At 36.3% G+C, this 18,121-nt stretch overlaps 1 protein-coding gene and 1 long non-coding RNA gene across 4 annotated transcripts in view; one reads left to right on the top strand and one right to left on the bottom strand.

The window, feature by feature from the left end:
• LOC110176699 (uncharacterized) overlaps positions 1–4,338 on the bottom strand; it is a 33,506-nt gene extending 29,168 nt beyond the window's left edge. Inside the window, exon 1 of the mRNA XM_086834191.1 lies at positions 3,991–4,338. The gene's annotated coding sequence lies outside the window, so the exon portion shown is untranslated. The remainder of the gene's footprint in view (positions 1–3,990) is intronic.
• The window catches only part of LOC110176732 (uncharacterized), a 78,951-nt gene extending 60,881 nt beyond the window's left edge, over positions 1–18,070 (top strand). Inside the window, exons 1-3 of one of the 3 annotated variants that reach the window (XR_015271985.1) lie at positions 7,181–7,303; positions 16,715–17,252; positions 17,627–18,070. This is a non-coding gene — a long non-coding RNA (uncharacterized LOC110176732). Of the gene's footprint in view, positions 1–7,180; positions 7,304–16,714; positions 17,253–17,626 lie in introns of those variants that run through there. The other 2 variants (XR_015271983.1, XR_015271984.1) reach the window with 2 other exon arrangements.
• The last annotated feature ends 51 nt before the right edge of the window (positions 18,071–18,121 follow it).

Below are 18,121 nucleotides of genomic sequence, written 5' to 3' on the forward strand. Positions count from 1 at the left end.
TTACGAGCTGCCTTGCTAATTATTTTGCTGTGTTTCGCCTTGGCTTTCATCCACTCGACAAGCACCATTCTCCTTTAATTTTATTTTCCCTTTTTTGTCTTGGCAGTGACTCAAGCGGGGAATCAATAAAAATCCCGTGGCACATGAATCCAAACACGTAAACCCGAAAACAAAAGCCCTGCAAATGTGCATGGCATCCAAAAACGCGGCTGAATGAATAAGCAAAGGCCAAATAGCGAATGAAAGTGAATTTCACGCCATTGGCTAAAACGATTTTCCGGCAGGAAGGCATCAATCAGATCGGAAAATACTTCGTTCTGCTCACTTATTTATGCGTCCCTGGCGTATGCGTAATATTTCAGCGTTTTATTACAAGCGCAGTGAACTCGCTGAGCTTAATGTGGTTTGGTGTTCTTTCTATGAATATTTATTTTGTCTGTTTTGTAGGGTATATGGAAAACTTAAAATAAATGTAGTAACTAAAGGTATTCTCTGGAAATAATATATGTCTAGTCAGACTACAATTTTTACTGACTACAACTTAATGACCGATAAATCAGAAGAATACCTTTTCAAGGTGACAATATATGTAAGTGACAAATTACCTTTGATTTGCTCTCGTAAAGGCATAAACCATAAATAATTAAATATATAGCACTTTTTTAAAATTTAAGCAAAATGAGTTTTTGTAATATTCATTTTATATATAGAAATGGAAATAGTCAAACCATAAAGAGCTTTATTTATGAGAGTTCCACGAGTATGTATTTATTTGATGTTAAAATTAAATTCTCAATCTATTCCTAAATATATTTTCCATATTTTGTAGGGAAACTTCTTTCTACGCTCAAATTGTTTTAAATAAATTTAAAACTCTATATACTTTAAATTTACATTTCATCGACAATTTAAGATAAATAACCTCAGGCAGCTGTCGTTGTCCCACAAAGGAATGCTAATCAAGTGAGAAGCCGGAGCAATGAAATTATCGACCGATTTCGGTTTGGGTTTCTCGATTTTTTTCGTGTTCGTGCTCCCTAAGCTCTAATTGAACTCTTTTTACTTTCCGCATTTCCTCGTTGCGAACAAATGGAGCATGCAAATGCACCTGGATGTCACCCACTCTGGATCCCAGCGATTACATTGCGACCTTGCTGCGGGTGTGGGGGTGGGTGTGGATGAGTGTACTGACTGTGGGTGGGGCCATCTTGTTTAACTCAAACCGCAATTGGCAATTTGCTGTTACATTAACCCACAATACACAGCTCATAAATTAAAAGGCATCTCAGCACCTGGGAATTTAAGATGCAAATGCAGATGCACCAGCTCCCCTGGCAGTTTGGTTTCAAAATGCCCGGAATTTCGGCCCCCAGTAATCACTGAATTTGATTTTTGCAGTCAAAAATCAGATGGCGTTTAAATAGTTTCGTGGTTTTTGGCTATTTAACTGAAAAGTTAATACGCGACAGCTGCGGCCTTTGATGCGTCATCTGCCAAAAATTGGGGGATAAACTTGGGAGACTGGAAAGCTTAGGCATTGCGAATGCTGTGTGGTGGAAAAATGTATTGAAAAAGAATTTATATTTATTTTAATTTATTTTTATCTTATGGTTTTTCTTAGGCGTTAAAAAATCCCTATCATTTAATTATATATACGTGAATACTTGAACTTATACGCCGTAAAAGGTGACTAGGACAACGTTGTTGAAATGTTTATAATATTTTTACAAAGCCGACGGACGGCCAGGACGGGAACAAGGTCGATGAAATGGAATCCAAGTAGAACTACTCGCATAAATTAGACGCACATAAATAAACACAATCCAGATGCATCAGTTTCTGGAACCATGTGACTTGTGAGGCAATCGAAAGTTGAAGCAATTAAAATGCTATAAAGTTTTTCACACGCCAATCGCCGGAACATAAACTGAGAGTAATCTGTTAAATAGAAATTCATCTCAGCTATAAACTATATGCTCGACTATTTGCTTAAGCAATCGTCACCTGCCAAGGATACAGATACAGATAGAAATTGTATATATATTTCCAGCAGGTATTTATCATTCCGGGTGCGTAGTGCTGCCATAAAACCATTGCCTACTGCTAGGCGTTCAGTGGGGGGAAGTAATACGTTTTTAATAAACCGAACCACAGCGGGCGCCACTTACAAATTTTGTGGCCATTTTGGTAGTCAGCAGCAGGATGGTAAATAGGGGAACCCCCTATTCTCACCATATTATCGCAACTAACAACGCGACGCCGCAATAACCGAAAATCTAATAGCCATAAATGTTGGGGATTTCGAAAGCCGTAAAAATTGCCCCTTTATCGCCGTGTGTTTAACAACATGTTAACATGTCGACGACTGCCTGCAATGAGCCTTTTGTACGCGGGCCCAGTCGTAAATCAGACAATCGACTGTGAGCCGCAGGCCAAACATTACATTAACCCCCAGGATACCTCCCACATCCCGCAGGATATGTTTGCCTTTTGCGGTTTGTCGGACCCATAATGTGATTTAACTTGCGGTTAAACGCGCATTTTGCATTTGTTTTGATTACCGAATCCGATTTTCGATTCGGTTTAGTTTACCCTTTTTGGTTTTTTTGGGGGTCATTAAAACGTTTGGTTTACCCAAATTGAATACATTTTGTTACTTGTGGGTATGTTTAGTGTGTCCTGTATAAATTCACTTTAGTGAAAGGAGAGGATTTGTTTTTTATCTTTATGACCGATAGGTTTTATTAACTAACAAATTTTGAGCATAATTTTTAGGAACAATTTTGATACAAGGACAAAGTAATAAATGTTTAAGGTATCTAGGTTTCACTCTAAACTTTTGCATTTATCTTTCTATTATCTCAGAATTAATATTCATAATTTATTTAACAAGTTCTTGTTGCTATTTGCACTATACAATCAGAAATACTTTCAAAATCATGCGTTCCCGAAAGGAAATCCAATAATATAGTACCGGCAAAATCTCTTGAAATATGTATGCATTGTTCTCACTGAAAATTCTCCATCCTCTGGTTTATTTGCCACACTTCCACACATTTATCTCTCTTAGCCTGCCTGGTTATTATGCTGTTATTTATATTTCAGCGCGAAACATTCGCCTTTGCCTCCGAATGTTGCACAATTCGTGGGCTTTTTTGTTTGCTTTTGTGTCATCAAACATGTTGCGTGTCTGGCCGCCGTGTGCAATTTAACCGATGACGGGGTGCAAGGGGTTGCTGTGAAACTTTTTTGCCACGTAAATGATTTGTTTTGTCAATTATTTTGTTAGCCAACATGCAACAACGGTGGAGTCTCCCAGCTGATAGATAACATCAAAACAAAGGAGGGCCCGCCGCCCAAGGAATAACTTTCGACGGAATTAATTGAGAGGCGTGGCCGTGCAAATTGCATCAAGATATGGATAAACAAACAGATCCGGAAATTGGTAGACACGGCAGTTGGCAGCAGAAACCAAGACCGAAGGAAGTCATCCAGTTTTATGGAGTGCTGCTGGCTGGATCACTCACTCCAACTGGGCATCTGTTTAGACAAGCGAGTCCACTTGCATAAATATTTATGGCAATCGCGGCCAGCTGATTATTTATCGCCTGACGCAATTGCCTCCCGGCAAAGTGAGAGAGGAATTAAAAAATAATGAAACACATGTGCACTTGTATTCTGCGTTTTTTTTTCAAATTTGAAATTAATGCACACATTTGTGTTCGTGCTCCACCAAAAAAGAAAAAAACCTAACATAATAGAAAACCACAGTTGGGAGCACCAGAAATCTGTAGTCGAACTGGCAATTGAGTGATGGATGGATTGGCATTGGCCCCTCGCCCCATTCGGTAGTTCTTCTGCTTTTTTATGAACCATCTTAATTAACATGCGCGACATTTTCAGCTTTATATTTTGCTTGTTTCCCTCTTTTTTTTTTGTGACATATTTTTAGGGTCTGACGTTAGAGTACTATATAGTGAAGGAAATTACCTTGGAGCAATGACGACAACGACTGGAAGTGAAGCACTGATGGAACTCTCTCACTCACAAAAAGCACTGCTGCTAGTTTTGTATATATATTTATTTACGAAATTGCCCAATTCATAGCACTAAATTTGTGTGGCACTAATTGCACTTAGCCGCGATCGCGATAACTCAAAATAACACACGCGCGGCACTCGAGATTCTGAAAGTCCCCGCTACAATATATCACCACAAAGTATTTTTCAGAATTCTAGAATTATATTATTTCCCAGACGTTCTAAGGAGACCGACCATGTGACCGTGTCAGCGTGCTGCGCGTTGCCAACTGACTCGTTGGATGTGAATCGGACATATAAAGCCAGTCCCGAATGCCATTCGAAGGCTCGTGTGTTGCTCGGGTGTTTCCGCTCGTTTCCGTTCGTGTCGCCTTCGGCTGGGTTCGTGCGGAAAAGCCGGCAAAACAAAATGTAAATAGTAGATGGGGGGCTGACTGGGGGGGAATTTCCCGGGAGTCAACGGAAGGGAACCGGCTTTTGGTCTCAGTGTCGAGCTTTGCAGATTTTACGCCTTTGCGAACGAGAGGGAGGGGGGCTTCGTTTTCCCTCCTGCCACAAAAATTCCAACCCCCATCCCCATCGCTGTTGTTTGCTCTGCGGCTTTTCGGGGTTGTTAGAGCGCGTAAATGTGTGTGTGAGCGTTTGTTTGTAGACACTTCGGCTTGGCCTGCAATTGGCGGGAAACCTTGTGGATCCTATTCCCGATTGAGCCTTAGAAGCTAGCAACATTTTGCGAATTATTACAAGAAGTTCAATAATTATTGTTATTGATAATTAATTTATTCGTAATGAATGCTTATTCAATAATAGGTAGGGAATGGAAATGCTATTACAATAGAACCTTCTAATAGGATTAATTGCCCATAGTACAAATTAAGCGATTATAATTAAAATGTCAGGCATCATTTAAGCCAAATTTAATGAACATATTAACAAAATATTAAAAGTCTTGCAATTGTTTCTATAGATGTAACGTAGTAAATATTTACAGCAAAAGTTTTCATAACTAATACTTTTATTCATAAACTTTTTGAATTCTAGTGTTCCTATTTTAGAATATATATATATATATATATTCTATATATATTTTGGATATACTTTAGGAACACTAGAATTCAAAAAGTTTAAAAATAAAAGTATTAGTTATGAAAATATATATTTATGTTAAAAAACAATGAGGTAGTAAGGCAAATATTTTATCTTAAAATTTACCAATCGTTCCTATGGCAGCTATATATAAGTATATATATATAGACCACCGATTCGCAATGGTTCGATTTATATACTAGTAAAATTATATAGAAGAATAACTTCATAGTTTTATTCCAATATCTTAAATTTGTTCCAAAACAACTCTCGCACATCTGTACATATGATTCTCAACTGGTTCTAACATCCCCTGAACGAAGTGACTGCTGCCAGCCAAGTCTCAGAAATGTGTTGTGTTACAAAAGTTGCAAGTCATTGTTTATTAGTGTTCAAAGTTATTATCTGACCATACTTACTGGTCATAGATACTTACTGCTCATAGTTACTTAGTGCTCATTGTTAATTACTGATTATAGATACTTACTTTTCAGAGTTACTTACTGATCATAGTTAATTACTGATCTTAGTTAATAACTAATCATAGTTCTATAAATCGTCCGACTGTTCCTATGTCAGCTATATATATAAGTATATATATAGTCCATCGATTCGCCATGCTCCGACTTATATACTTATATAATTATAAAGAAGATTAACTCTATAGTTTCATTCAAATAGCTTGCTCTTGAATTTGTACCAAATCAATTTTCGCACATGCATATAATTCCCAACTGGTTCTAACATCCCCGGAACGAAGTGACTGCTGCCAGCCAAGTTTCAGAAATGTGTTGTGTTACAAAAGTTGCAAGTCATTGTTTATTAGTGTTCAAAGTTAGTAACAGACCATACATACTTACTGGTCATAGATACTTACTGCTCATAGTTACTTAGTGCTCATAGTTACTTAGTGCTCATAATTACTTAGTACTCATAGTTACTTAGTGCTCATAGTTAATTTCTGATTATAGATAGTTATTGTTCAGAGTTACTTACTGATCATAGTTAATTACTGACCTTAGTTAATTACTGACCATAGTTCTATAAATCGTCCGATTGTTCCTATGTCAGCTATATATAAGCGTATATATATAGTCCACCGATTCGCAATGCTCCGACTTATATACTTGCAAAATTATAAAGAAGAATAACTCCATAGTTTCATTCAAATAGCTTGCTCTTAAATTTGTTCCAAATCAAATTTCGCACATGCTTATAATTCCCATCTGGTTCTAACATCCCCGGAACGAAGTGACTGCTGCCAGCCAAGTTTCAGAAATGTGTTGTGTTACAAAAGTTGCAAGTCATTGTTTATTAGTATTCAAAGTTAGTAACTGATCATTCATATTTTTTGGTTATTGATCCTTACTGATCATAGTTAATTTCTGATCATAGTTACTTAATGTTCCTTGATATTTACTGATCATAATTACTTACTAATCATAGTTATTTAATGTTTATTGATACTTACTGATCATAGTTACTTACTGGTCCTAGATACTTACTGATAATAATAAAAGATAGCTTTGAGTCAAATAAGATAACAATATGTTAAGAACTTAATTCAGACTAAACACAACATTTTCGAATGCTAAAATAAAAACAAATTAATTAAATAAACACACAGATAAATAGCATTCCCGAAATATTTATTCTTAAATTTACAAAATAATGCATTAAACTGAAATCCTTTCATAAACTTTTTGATTTCATAATTTTTAATTTTATATTATTTATATTTTTTTGTTATTTTATTATTCTATAGTATACAAATTATTGAAATAAATGAACATAAAAATCTCTTCACACTTGGCTTACCATCCACTATGGCAACATGTTGCAGGCGCAACCAATGTTGCCAGCACATATCGCTCATGCGCCCTGTTGTCCCATTCGCCGAGTTCTTTGTTGTTTTTCTTTGGCCTCTCCCCCTCTATCGAGTCCCCCCTGCAGCACCCGTACCCCCCTTTTTAACCATGACAAACACCATTGCCTATCCCAATATCCCAACCAGCACGAGCGACCGAAAAACGCTGCCAAAGTGACAACCTTTCAGTTTTATCGCTTCTACACAGCGATGCGATGGCTGTCTGTGTGGGTGTGTGTGTATATTTGTATGTGTTTAAATAATGTAACAGTAAATTAGCGTGTTTGACACAATGTGGGCGTGGCCAACGGTGCGTGCGTTGAACAATCTCAATCAAGTTAATATTTGTAATTTGCAGATAAGTGGAAGATAAAAGAAGACTCTAGTAACTTCAAGGTTCAAAAGAAATATTTAATGGAAATGTAATTAGGAAAGATGGAAAAATTAAACTGATCCTGTATAGCTAATTCTTAAATGCCATAATAAATTCCTAAAGCATCTTTCCGTTTTATTAAATCAGAAGAAATTGGTTTCACTGGGAAATGTATCACGTGTTTTCTTAGTCCCATTCAGAAATTTATCATTAAATATATTTAAAATATATACATATTTTGTTATAAATAAAGTAGAAAAATACATTTTTATATAAGATTAATATTATATTTATATATATTAAAAAATGCAAATATTTCAAGCTTAATTATAAACGATTACCGATTCAATCCTTTAATTCAATTGCAAGCAATTGCAAATGATATTTAAATTTTGGCTTTACAAAGTTAGTTTCCCTTTTGTTTTAATATAAAAAATTTTTTTAACCCAGATATTAACCAATTAAATAAAATAGAAATCTTTTTATATGCACATCACCTGCAATATTGAATTATGCTTATTATATATGTATATATATATTTTTGCCTACCTCAACGGCATAAATAAATAGAATAAAAAATTATTCGGCTCATTAAGTCGCAAACCAAATAATGTGACTCAATTAAGAGTGATTATATACTCATTCATTTGATTGAATCAAATTATTTATACATTTTTCTTTTGCTCATCAAATCGAGACGAAATTATTTTTATATTAACGTCCCTGGCCAATTACAAGTTACAACAACAATGAGCATCCGCCGATGTTTTTTACTAAAAATATACTCAACCAAAAACAAAAAGAATTGAGAATTGCACAGAAAAATAAAAACACGAAAAAAATAAGACAGAAAATAACCGAGTTAAAATGAATATTAAAATCGATTCGACGAAAATGTACTTATTCTTTTGGGATTTATAACTTTGTGAGTTAGTTTTATAACAGTTAAATAACTACATTAGTTATTTATATTTCTTAGAAGTATATTCATTAATTATTGCTTTGAATTCTTGCCTTATCTTTATTATTTTTGGCAAAATTAAAGTTGTATAATTAATAGTATTCATAGAAATATATGCGTATGCTCCCATTAATTCTCTTTTCTTGGATTAATAAAATTTTTAATATAAGATTTCTGAGTATGCCCAAAACTATTGTAGACATAAATAAAATCCCATAGTTAAAAATCAAGAAAAAATAACACACCAAGAAAATAAACAAGCGGACAAAGCGAATGGTTTGCACTATAACAATAATAGGAAGTCGAGGAGGAACTGAAGCATCAGGGGATGGGACATAGAAAACACAGTTTCGACTGCTGCCCCCCATCTTCCAATTATACTCATTTCGTAGAACATGGGCCAAGGCGTAAATAAGAACAGGTTCCTTATACATTTTCTGGGGGGAATCTTCTTGAGAGTCGCCAGCAGGCGCCACCAAAAGGGCCATCGACGAAATGACGATGACGCGATCTCCGGGCAGAGTTCGCCTCACCTCCAACTGACCGGTGATCACAGGCTTTTCGCACCTGTACAAAATCAGTTGTTGTTGCTTCTGGCCAAAAACGTATTTTTGGTTCATTGCCAAACAGGCGAACAGCAGCAAGAGCGTCTGGCCACGCAAAAATAGATGCAAACAGTGCGTATACGCGATGGGTTAATACAGAGATTTCCGTTATTAAATTGGGTAAAAGTAATCAGATGTAATATAGCCACAAAATAAATAAAATTTGATTAAAGAAAATTTCACATTGATTCCACATGCCCCTTCCATTTGCAGTTTTTTATTTATGGTATATAAAAAATTCCCGAAGTTAGATTAATTTATATTAAATTAAATATTTATTGCAACTTTCTTATACCTTTCTTATACCCTTAAAATAATTTTAATTAGTTCATTATTAGTTTATTTCTTTTTCTAAAATATTAAATACGGTTCTGATATTGTTTAATTTTTAGTATTTTGGATTTGGCAAAGCACGGTATATGTGTGCTTATGGCAGTCTTTATTGCGTCGATGCGTGCGAACCAATAATTTTTTATGTACATTCTCAAGAATTTATTTAGTTGTCTTGATTTTATTTATTTTTTGTATTTTTTTGTAGCTTTTTCTATGTTTGGCCTAGTTGTTATTGTTTATTGTTGCTTTGGGCTGCAGGCGTTAATTACATTAAACTTCCTGAAACAATGAAAGCATATGCCAAGCATCATAAGAAATGAAACGAAAGCAGTTTGTTTTTATTAAATTATGTTATGAACTTGTATAGATATTTATGTAAATATTATAAATCCTGTTTATTAATAGCATAAACTGATTCAATTTTCAATATACACAAGGTTCTTATGTATAATGATTCTAATTTGAATTGAAGCACCCCCCAATTGAGTCCACTTACCAGCTCTTAGATCAGACCAATTAAACTGTAGTGGGTAATGGACTTTCCCAGAAAAACCTTCTGGGCCTTCCCCAATGCCATACATTCGAGCACGTACGATAAATCTGTCTTTTATTTGCATCAATTAATGCGTTCGAAACAAAAGCCTCGGCCGACTCGCCGTGCTATGTGGCCCAAAGGGATTTCGTGGGCCGTGACTTCTTGGCCAGAATCGGTGGGGCAGCGGCAAGCAGTGTCTCTCTCTGGGATTTCCGAGTGGTTTGGCTTTGTGCCGTTCCTTGCCCCTTGTGGCTTCGTGGCGGCGCCTCGAAAATTCAGCTGTAATTCATGTCATGCGCTGAAATATGTGAAACAATTTTTAAGACTTAATTGTTATGATTGTAAATTATACTTGGCGATGATATATACGGGCAATGTAGTGGGCACTATTATCGTATTTTTCGAATGATTTAATCATTTGAGATCTTTGTTGGCACTGTTTCAGATCTGCATGTTTTTTATGGGTTTCTAATTTGTTGAAAGAAGGAATATTTTTGGATACAGGAAGATGTCTTAGTACATTTAAAGCCTTAAGAACTTAATTTCCTTTTGCCTTAGTTTTTCCAACAGAATAAGAATAATATCCTCCTTTTCTAATTTATTAATCCCCTTTACCAGCCTTAGCCTTATTTCGTATTAAATGGATTCCCGTTTGGCTTGATGAATGCATTTCCCTGACTAAAGGCATAGGCACGAAGGCCAAGGAAATATCACTTACGAAAGTCATTCGGAATAATTGCATAATGAATGGGCACAGCAACAGCACAGAGGGTTCCGGTCAGCGGGTTCTATTCCTGCTCCAGATCCGCCTTGGTCCTGCCGACCTGCGTGTGGTTAATCAGTCCGATTAATCTACACGCAGGACAAGTGCAAGTGTTTTGCGAAGGGCGGAGTCCTGTGCGGCGCTGACGATGATAATGTTAATTTGCGCACAAGTTTGCACACGTGTAGCGAAACGGGAGCAAGGATCAAGGGTCTGCGTTCGTCCTGCAATTAATTTACTTTGGCAGGACATGCGAGCGCCCGCTGGGCAATGCTCCGGGGGGTGTCCTTGCCGCTTGCTGCCTTCCTGCTCATTACGGTTACAGGGCATTGTCATACGAAAAGTCTTGGCCGGATGACAATGGGAAAGCCGCATTTAATTGGCATTGGGAATTCGGAGTCCAGAGAGTCGGCAAAAGAATGACATGGATGGGAAAGAGAGTGACGAGTCCACAAAACGGAGAAATGACAATGACTCCGGTTTTGACTCTGTCTCCGACTCTTACTCCAACTCCGACTCCTGCACTTATACGGGTCTTCCTGCAGTGCCAGTCACAGTTGGAGACTTTTGATTGGCATGTCCTAAATACAGTACAGTGCGTGTCACAGCCTTAATGCACCGGGAAATAGTCATCATTGTCATAGGGTACACGGAGAAGAAAGCTTTTAAAAAAGGTGTATGGGGAATAAAAAAAGCAAAAGAAAAATTGTACATGTTTCAAAACTTTTAGCTTATGCCAATTGCCAATATGCCAATTTATTGATCAATGTTCTCTGTACGTAGATAAAAATAATATAAGGAAAACCATTTCAATTATGTTCCGTTTTAACAAGTTTTTATTATTATAATAACCTTTTGATTTTTAAATACAAGGAAGGAAGCTAACTTCGGCACGCCGAACTTGTATACCCCTGCAGATAAAAATTCGATAACTAGGAATTAATACAATATAAATTATATATATTTATGTTTAAAAACAATAAGGTTGTAAGGTATTTTTTTCTTAAAATTTTCCGATCGTTCCTATGGCAGCTATAAACATATATGTATACATATATATAGTCCACCGATTCGCCATGCTCCGATTGATATACTAGTAGAATTATATTGAAGAATAACTCCATAGTTTCATTCAAGTAGCTGCTTGCTCTTCAATTTGTTCCAAGACATTTCTCGCACATGTAGCATATGATTCCCAACTGGTTCTAACCTCTCCGGAACGAAGTGACTTCTGCCGGCCAAGTCTCAGAGATGTGTTGTGTTACAAAAGTTGCAAGTCATTGTTTATTAGTGTTCAAAGTTATTATCTGACCATACATACTGGTCATAGATACTTACTGCTCATAGTTACTTAGTGCTCATAGTTACTTAGTGCTCATTGTTAATTACTGATTATAGATAGTTCCTGTTCAGAGTTACTTACTGATCATAGTTAATTACTGATCTTAGTTAATTACTAATCATAGTTCTATAAATCGTCCGATTGTTCCTATATCAGCTATATATATATGTATATATAAAGTCCACCGATTCGCCATGCTCCGACTCATATACTTGTATAATTTTATAAAGAAGAATAACTCCATAGTTACATTCAAATAGTTTTCGCCTAAATTTTTACCAAAACAAATTTCACACATGCATATGATTCCCAACTGGTTCTAACATCCCCGGAACGAAGTGACTGCTGCCAGCCAAGTCTCAGAAATGTGTTGTGTTACAAAAGGTGCAAGTCATTGTTTATTAGTGTTTGAAGTTAGTAACTGATCATACATGCTTATTAGTCATAGATACTTACTGATCATATTTACTTACTGATCATAGTTACTTAATGTTCCTTGATACTTACTGATCATAGATATTTTATAATCATAGTACTTACCGGTCATAGTTACTTCCTGTTCAGAGTTACTTAGTACTCAAAGTTAATTACTGATTATAGATAGTTACGGTTCAGAGTTACTTACTGATCAAAGTTACTTACTGATCATAGTTAATTACTGATCATAGTTCTATAAATCGTCAGATTGTTCTTATATCAGCTATTTATATGTATATATAAAGTCCACCGATTCGGCATTCTCTGATTTATATACTAGTAAATTTATATGGAAGAATAATTCCATAGTTTAATTTAAAAAGGTTGCTCTTAAATGTGTTCCAAAACAAATTTTGCACATGCATATGATTCCCAACTGGTTCTAACATCCCCGGAACGAAGTGACTGCTGCCAGCCAAGTCTCAGAAATATGTTGTGTTACAAAAGGTGCAAGTCATTGTTTATTAGTGCGTAAAGTAAATAACTGATCATTCATACTTACTGGTTATAGAGACTTCCTGATCATTGTTACTTACCGTTTGGAGTTAATTACTGATCATAGTTACTTAGTGCTCATAGTTCTTACTGATCATAGTTACTTACTGGCCATAAATGCTTACTGATCATAGTAATAATTTCAAGCATAAAACTTAGTGAAGGTTGTACAATGTTAATAGTATGAAGATTTAATAATCTTACAAAATTAATGCATTTTTTACTGAGTTATGATAGATTTTCTCATCAAGGGTACAGCAATTTTGATATCCCAAAGTTAGCTTTCATTCTTATTCTCCTTACAAAACTGAATGAATACTTCTTACTATAAATTCTGTCATGACAATCTACTCAGAGTCTGTCGCATATATTTTAGCGAAAACTTTGTTGTTGAGTCAACGCAAACGGAAGTGCAAATCACGAGTCTTATTAAAAGTTTATTTTTGATCATTAAGTGAATAATGCAAATAGCATAATGCAGAAAATAAACTTGAATATTTGGTCAGGTGCTCTTAGACACCAACAATGTGAGAGAGGAGAGATGTCAGGGCAGGGGGAAACAAAAAATAATTTGCATTTCATTTAGCCGACACACTTTTTTTTTTAAAGTAAATTCTGTGGCTGAGAGGGGATTGTTGTGGATTGTTCAGCGGAAATGACGGCTATAAAAGGCAACTGCCACCGCCGCATGCCGGATACGTGTAGCTAAACAACCGTAAAATATATGCATCCCCTAAACGCTCTACAACCCCTCCTCACCTCAGGAAAAAGAGGAAAAAAAAAGAAAACTCACACCCCCGCGGCAGACGCACGCACGCACAGTAAAGACAATTAGTGTAAGGCGAACGCACGCTTTTGCCTTGCCAACAGACCACGCCCCCTTCTGGCCCACTTCGTGACTTCTGGCGCTTCATTCTGGATATGTTTGGCTTCCGCCGTGAAAGACCTTTCTTTACCGAGGTCCTAGCACCCTATACAAAGGATATTCTAGGTTTTTAAAAACTTTTGTAGAGCAGATATAAAGATATATCTTATAAGCTATAACATATTTTAGCAGAATACTTTGTATGCATATTTGGGATTATTATTAAGTAGTTCGAACTTTTAAGATGTATTTGAATATTTTCAATAGAAAACTATAGCTTTTTATAGATGTTCTTTAGCCTCAATTTGATAGAAAAAAATAAGAAAAATAATTCCAAACAAGTCCTTAAAGGATATTAAAACTTCGTCTTAACTCGAAGTTTACATTATCCCACCTTCTCGTTTCGAATTTTCTTGTCTTTTCGACACATGAGCATTTTTTTATTTGCACAATGCGAGCTGAGCGAGTGAAATAAGGTGCGGCGGAGGCCATAAAGCCAAATTAAATAAAAAACACTCATGCCCACATAAAAACCCGGGAAGAACAATTCAAAGTCACAAGGAGACAGAGGGAAAACCCCCAAGGATAACCGAGTCTTTGACTTGAGATTTAATTTTCTTGATGTGTGTGTTGAAGAGCAAAGCACAAAAAAATTAAAAAGGTTTCCCAAATGTGGTGCGTAATTTGCCATTTCTCGAATTGAGTTTATTCTGAGACCTAATTAAATGCGGAGCTTCAAAAATGCGATTAAGGGATTGTGGCTTCGCTTTGGCTACAAATATGCAGAACAATTGGATTTTCCTCGACACGACTGTGTACATATGCAGATTGCACAAACAGTGAGAATTTAACTCAAATAGAAAACTCAATTAAACAGTTTACATATCCGAAATAAAAGGGAATGGCTTGAGAAGACCGACAGACACAAACGAAAATTGTGGGATGTGTGAATGGTAAATGATATTTTATTACTTGTAACAAAAGGAGGAATATTACAGATATTTTTGTTACCGAATTTGTGCATATTTATATACATATAGAGGAATAGTTTTCTGGATGTTGTATATTTTTTAATAATATTAATAAATGTATCTTGAATGTGTATACGAATAAGTTTAAACTTTTAATTAATTTCCAAAAATGGTTGACATTTATCTGGGCTGCCACCTAAATCACTAAGGCCTTAAAACAATCATAAGAATATAAATATAAAGCTAAAAAGATATTGCAAAAATTAAATTCCATACTTGTAGACACTTTTTGAAGGTTTCTAAAATTATTTCTATTTCTGCAGCACCCAAGTAAATCAATCAAATTTTAATAATTAAAGAAATTTATGCAATCATAAATTTTCCTATATTTATATTTGAAATTTCTATAATAATTTAAACTAGTATAAAACTTCTTGAGTATCGTGAACAAATATTTTCTTTATTTTCTTTTCACCTGTATTTTATCACGTTCATGCTATATAATCTTGAGTTATATCATTACTAAGTCAGCCTGAAATGAGCTTGGCAATTACAATTTTTCAAGCCTCATACATTACCCGATTCCGGACTATCCCAATTTTGTGGGTTCAGAGAGTCACTGGGCTAATACACGCCATTGCCACATCGTAGAAACTTCGTACTAAATTTCTGGCTGAGGCCAAGGAAAAATGCTTCAGGAATTAATGAATTCCCATATTGAACATATAGGGCTTTGAGAGAGAAATGCCTCTAATCGAATTAGTGGAATTAATTTTTGATGATATTGAAATTAGTTGCAGGCACCGCAAGTCTTCGGGGTGGCGGTTTCTCCACAGGGGTTGGTGAATTATATTCGAGAGTCGAACTACAAAACACTCCTCCTGGCTGTCCGCATTCCTCGGGTGGCGTGTGTGGGTGCATAAATTTAGTTTGACATCCCGGGGTTGACTTCTGGACCCGTCCGTCGCCCTCCATTGTGTTACTTTCCACTTGATTCAGCCATAGAGTGTGTGAATATTGCCAACCCCCCGAAAGCAGCAAACGTCTTCCACCTCCATTATTAATGACGCTTCGACATGTGTGTCAGGTTCGCCAAGTTTCGTTGAAAAGCAATTTTATTTACTTTTATTCCTGGCCAGCAAAGACTTGCAAGTAGCAACTGTTGTTACTACTACTACTGTTTGGCTTTTTCGATTGGGGCTGCTATGTGTCATGTTATTATTTATTGTGTGCTGCAAATTAAATGCCAAAATACGTTGAATATTTAATGCCGGTCCGCTTAAAGTTTCCCGCCCACGTGAAGTTTTGGCGTTGAAGTTTGTTACATTTCCTACATTGTCCTTGTCCTTGGCAAGCCCTGCCGCCCACGACAGCCCACAGGACGACCCCAACAGGACATGATAGCACTCTAACTACTAGAAAAAAAATAAAGAGTGAAAGAGAGCGCTAGTGTTTGCATGTCAGCAAGTAATAAGCACAAGGGCCATAATAGTTTTGCCAGTTATTTTATTTTTTCTCTCCCAACTGGCTGCAGGAGGAGGCTTTAACTCCCACTCCTCCAGAAGCATTTGCTTCGCCTGAAATTCCGCCACGATTACTTGGCCCTGACTTGGGAGTCGACAAGAGCCAAGTGCTACGACTGCACGGAGAATTAAATCAGTTTGAAATGAGTAAAAGATCCAAAAATTCATTTTGGGGGAACTTCTCTTATCATTTTCGAAGAGCAATTGATAGAGTTTGGAAGTTAAGAACTATATATTTTAATGGAACTAATGAACATGTCAAATATTGTTTTATATTTACAATCAATTAAATTCCATAAAAATATTATAGATAGAACCATTTGCTAAAAAACTTAGATAAATTACAATTGTTTAATTAAAATAGAAAGGACTTCATTAAATAATGCCCAAGAAGTGCACGAAGTCTTTTAAATTTAAAGTCATTCGATAAATGTATTCCTTACTGCATTTTCAACGATGTTTTTATTTTTTATTTCAGTGGACCTAATGTTTTCCCTGTATAGACCGCATCGAACAGGCCGGGGACCAGGCCAGACCTGGCCAAAACAGAACAGACGCCTCCGCCGTTGCCGCCGCCTTTGGCTCGTTGAGCGTCTTGGGAGGCAGACATAAATGTTGGACATTAACGGGTAATTTTCTTGCAATTTTGTAGTCGTTAGCGTTTTGTGGCAAGGACGATGACGACGCGCCGCGTTGACAACAGCAGGCGAAAATTTAATTTTCCCAAAAATGTTCGCATAAATTTTTTAGCTAATTTTCGGGTGTTGCACTTGCATCCTGCATTCACAAGGAAGAAAATAAAGGAAAAATTTAACGTTAAGCTTTAAAGTGGAATATAGTGAGTAGGAAGAGGGAAAAGCAATCCGAATGGAAATCCATTAGCGGCGAACAAATTTGTAATTTCCGCTGCTGGGCACACGCACATCGCAGGACATCGAGGATATAAAGGACACAGCTGGACACTGCTCGCCACCCCCCGCTACAGCCATCGCTGCTTTTGAGGTGTGTTCGGTCAGGTAATTTCATTTACCTTACTCATTTAGCACGTTCCTTTGATTGAGGGTCGCGACAGGGGGCAGGGGTCACTTTCCGGCTGTTTGCATGATAAAAATCACATACACTCCTTAAATTTCAACAGCACGCGATGCCGGATGATTATCCTTGAACCAAAAAAAAAAAACACAAAAAAAAAGGAAATGATAATAAGAGAGAGAGAGAAAAGAGAACGCTGGGCAACCCACTCCCCTGCCTTTTGGCTTGGCCTTTGTCTCCTTTTTACCGGCGAGCACAGACACACTCAACCTTTTCTGACTTTCCTGATAGAAATTAATGCTCTGGCTTTCGTCCTCATAAAATGTTATATGGAATTTTCTGCTTTTCATTTTCTCAGGACACGCGAGCTGAAGGAATCCAGCTTTAAGCGAGATTTGGCGCCCCTTTTTCGGAGTCCTGCAACTTTTTAATGAAATTCCATAAACCGGTAATCAAAATCCAGCACCCGGATGACCAGAAATATGCCCAACACTTGTCGCCGGCGACAAGATTGCCCGGAAGTTGTAAATTATGCAGGCTCCTCACACCTCACACATATTTTACTTTACTGACCCCCCCGAGGGCTGACTTCAAAGTTTAGATTGAGTAAGTAAAGTAGAGATTAAAGAGGTAGTATACATTTTAAAACTATTTAAATAGTAAATATTAAAAATTAAGTGCTACTTAAAGAGCTCAACGATTTTGATAAAAATATTACTTTGCAATTTCTTAAGCCTTGAACTACAATATAAAATGTATCATGATATTAAAATGTACTTAATAATTGTATAATATACTTAAATTGATACATTTGTTGATTAAATAAATTGTATATTTTTGATCCTCTTACGAT

The sequence above is a fragment of the Drosophila serrata genome, unplaced genomic scaffold, assembly GCF_035046125.1.
Source record: "Drosophila serrata isolate PLE 108 unplaced genomic scaffold, ASM3504612v1 contig_272, whole genome shotgun sequence".
Lineage (NCBI taxonomy): Eukaryota > Metazoa > Arthropoda > Insecta > Diptera > Drosophilidae > Drosophila > Drosophila serrata.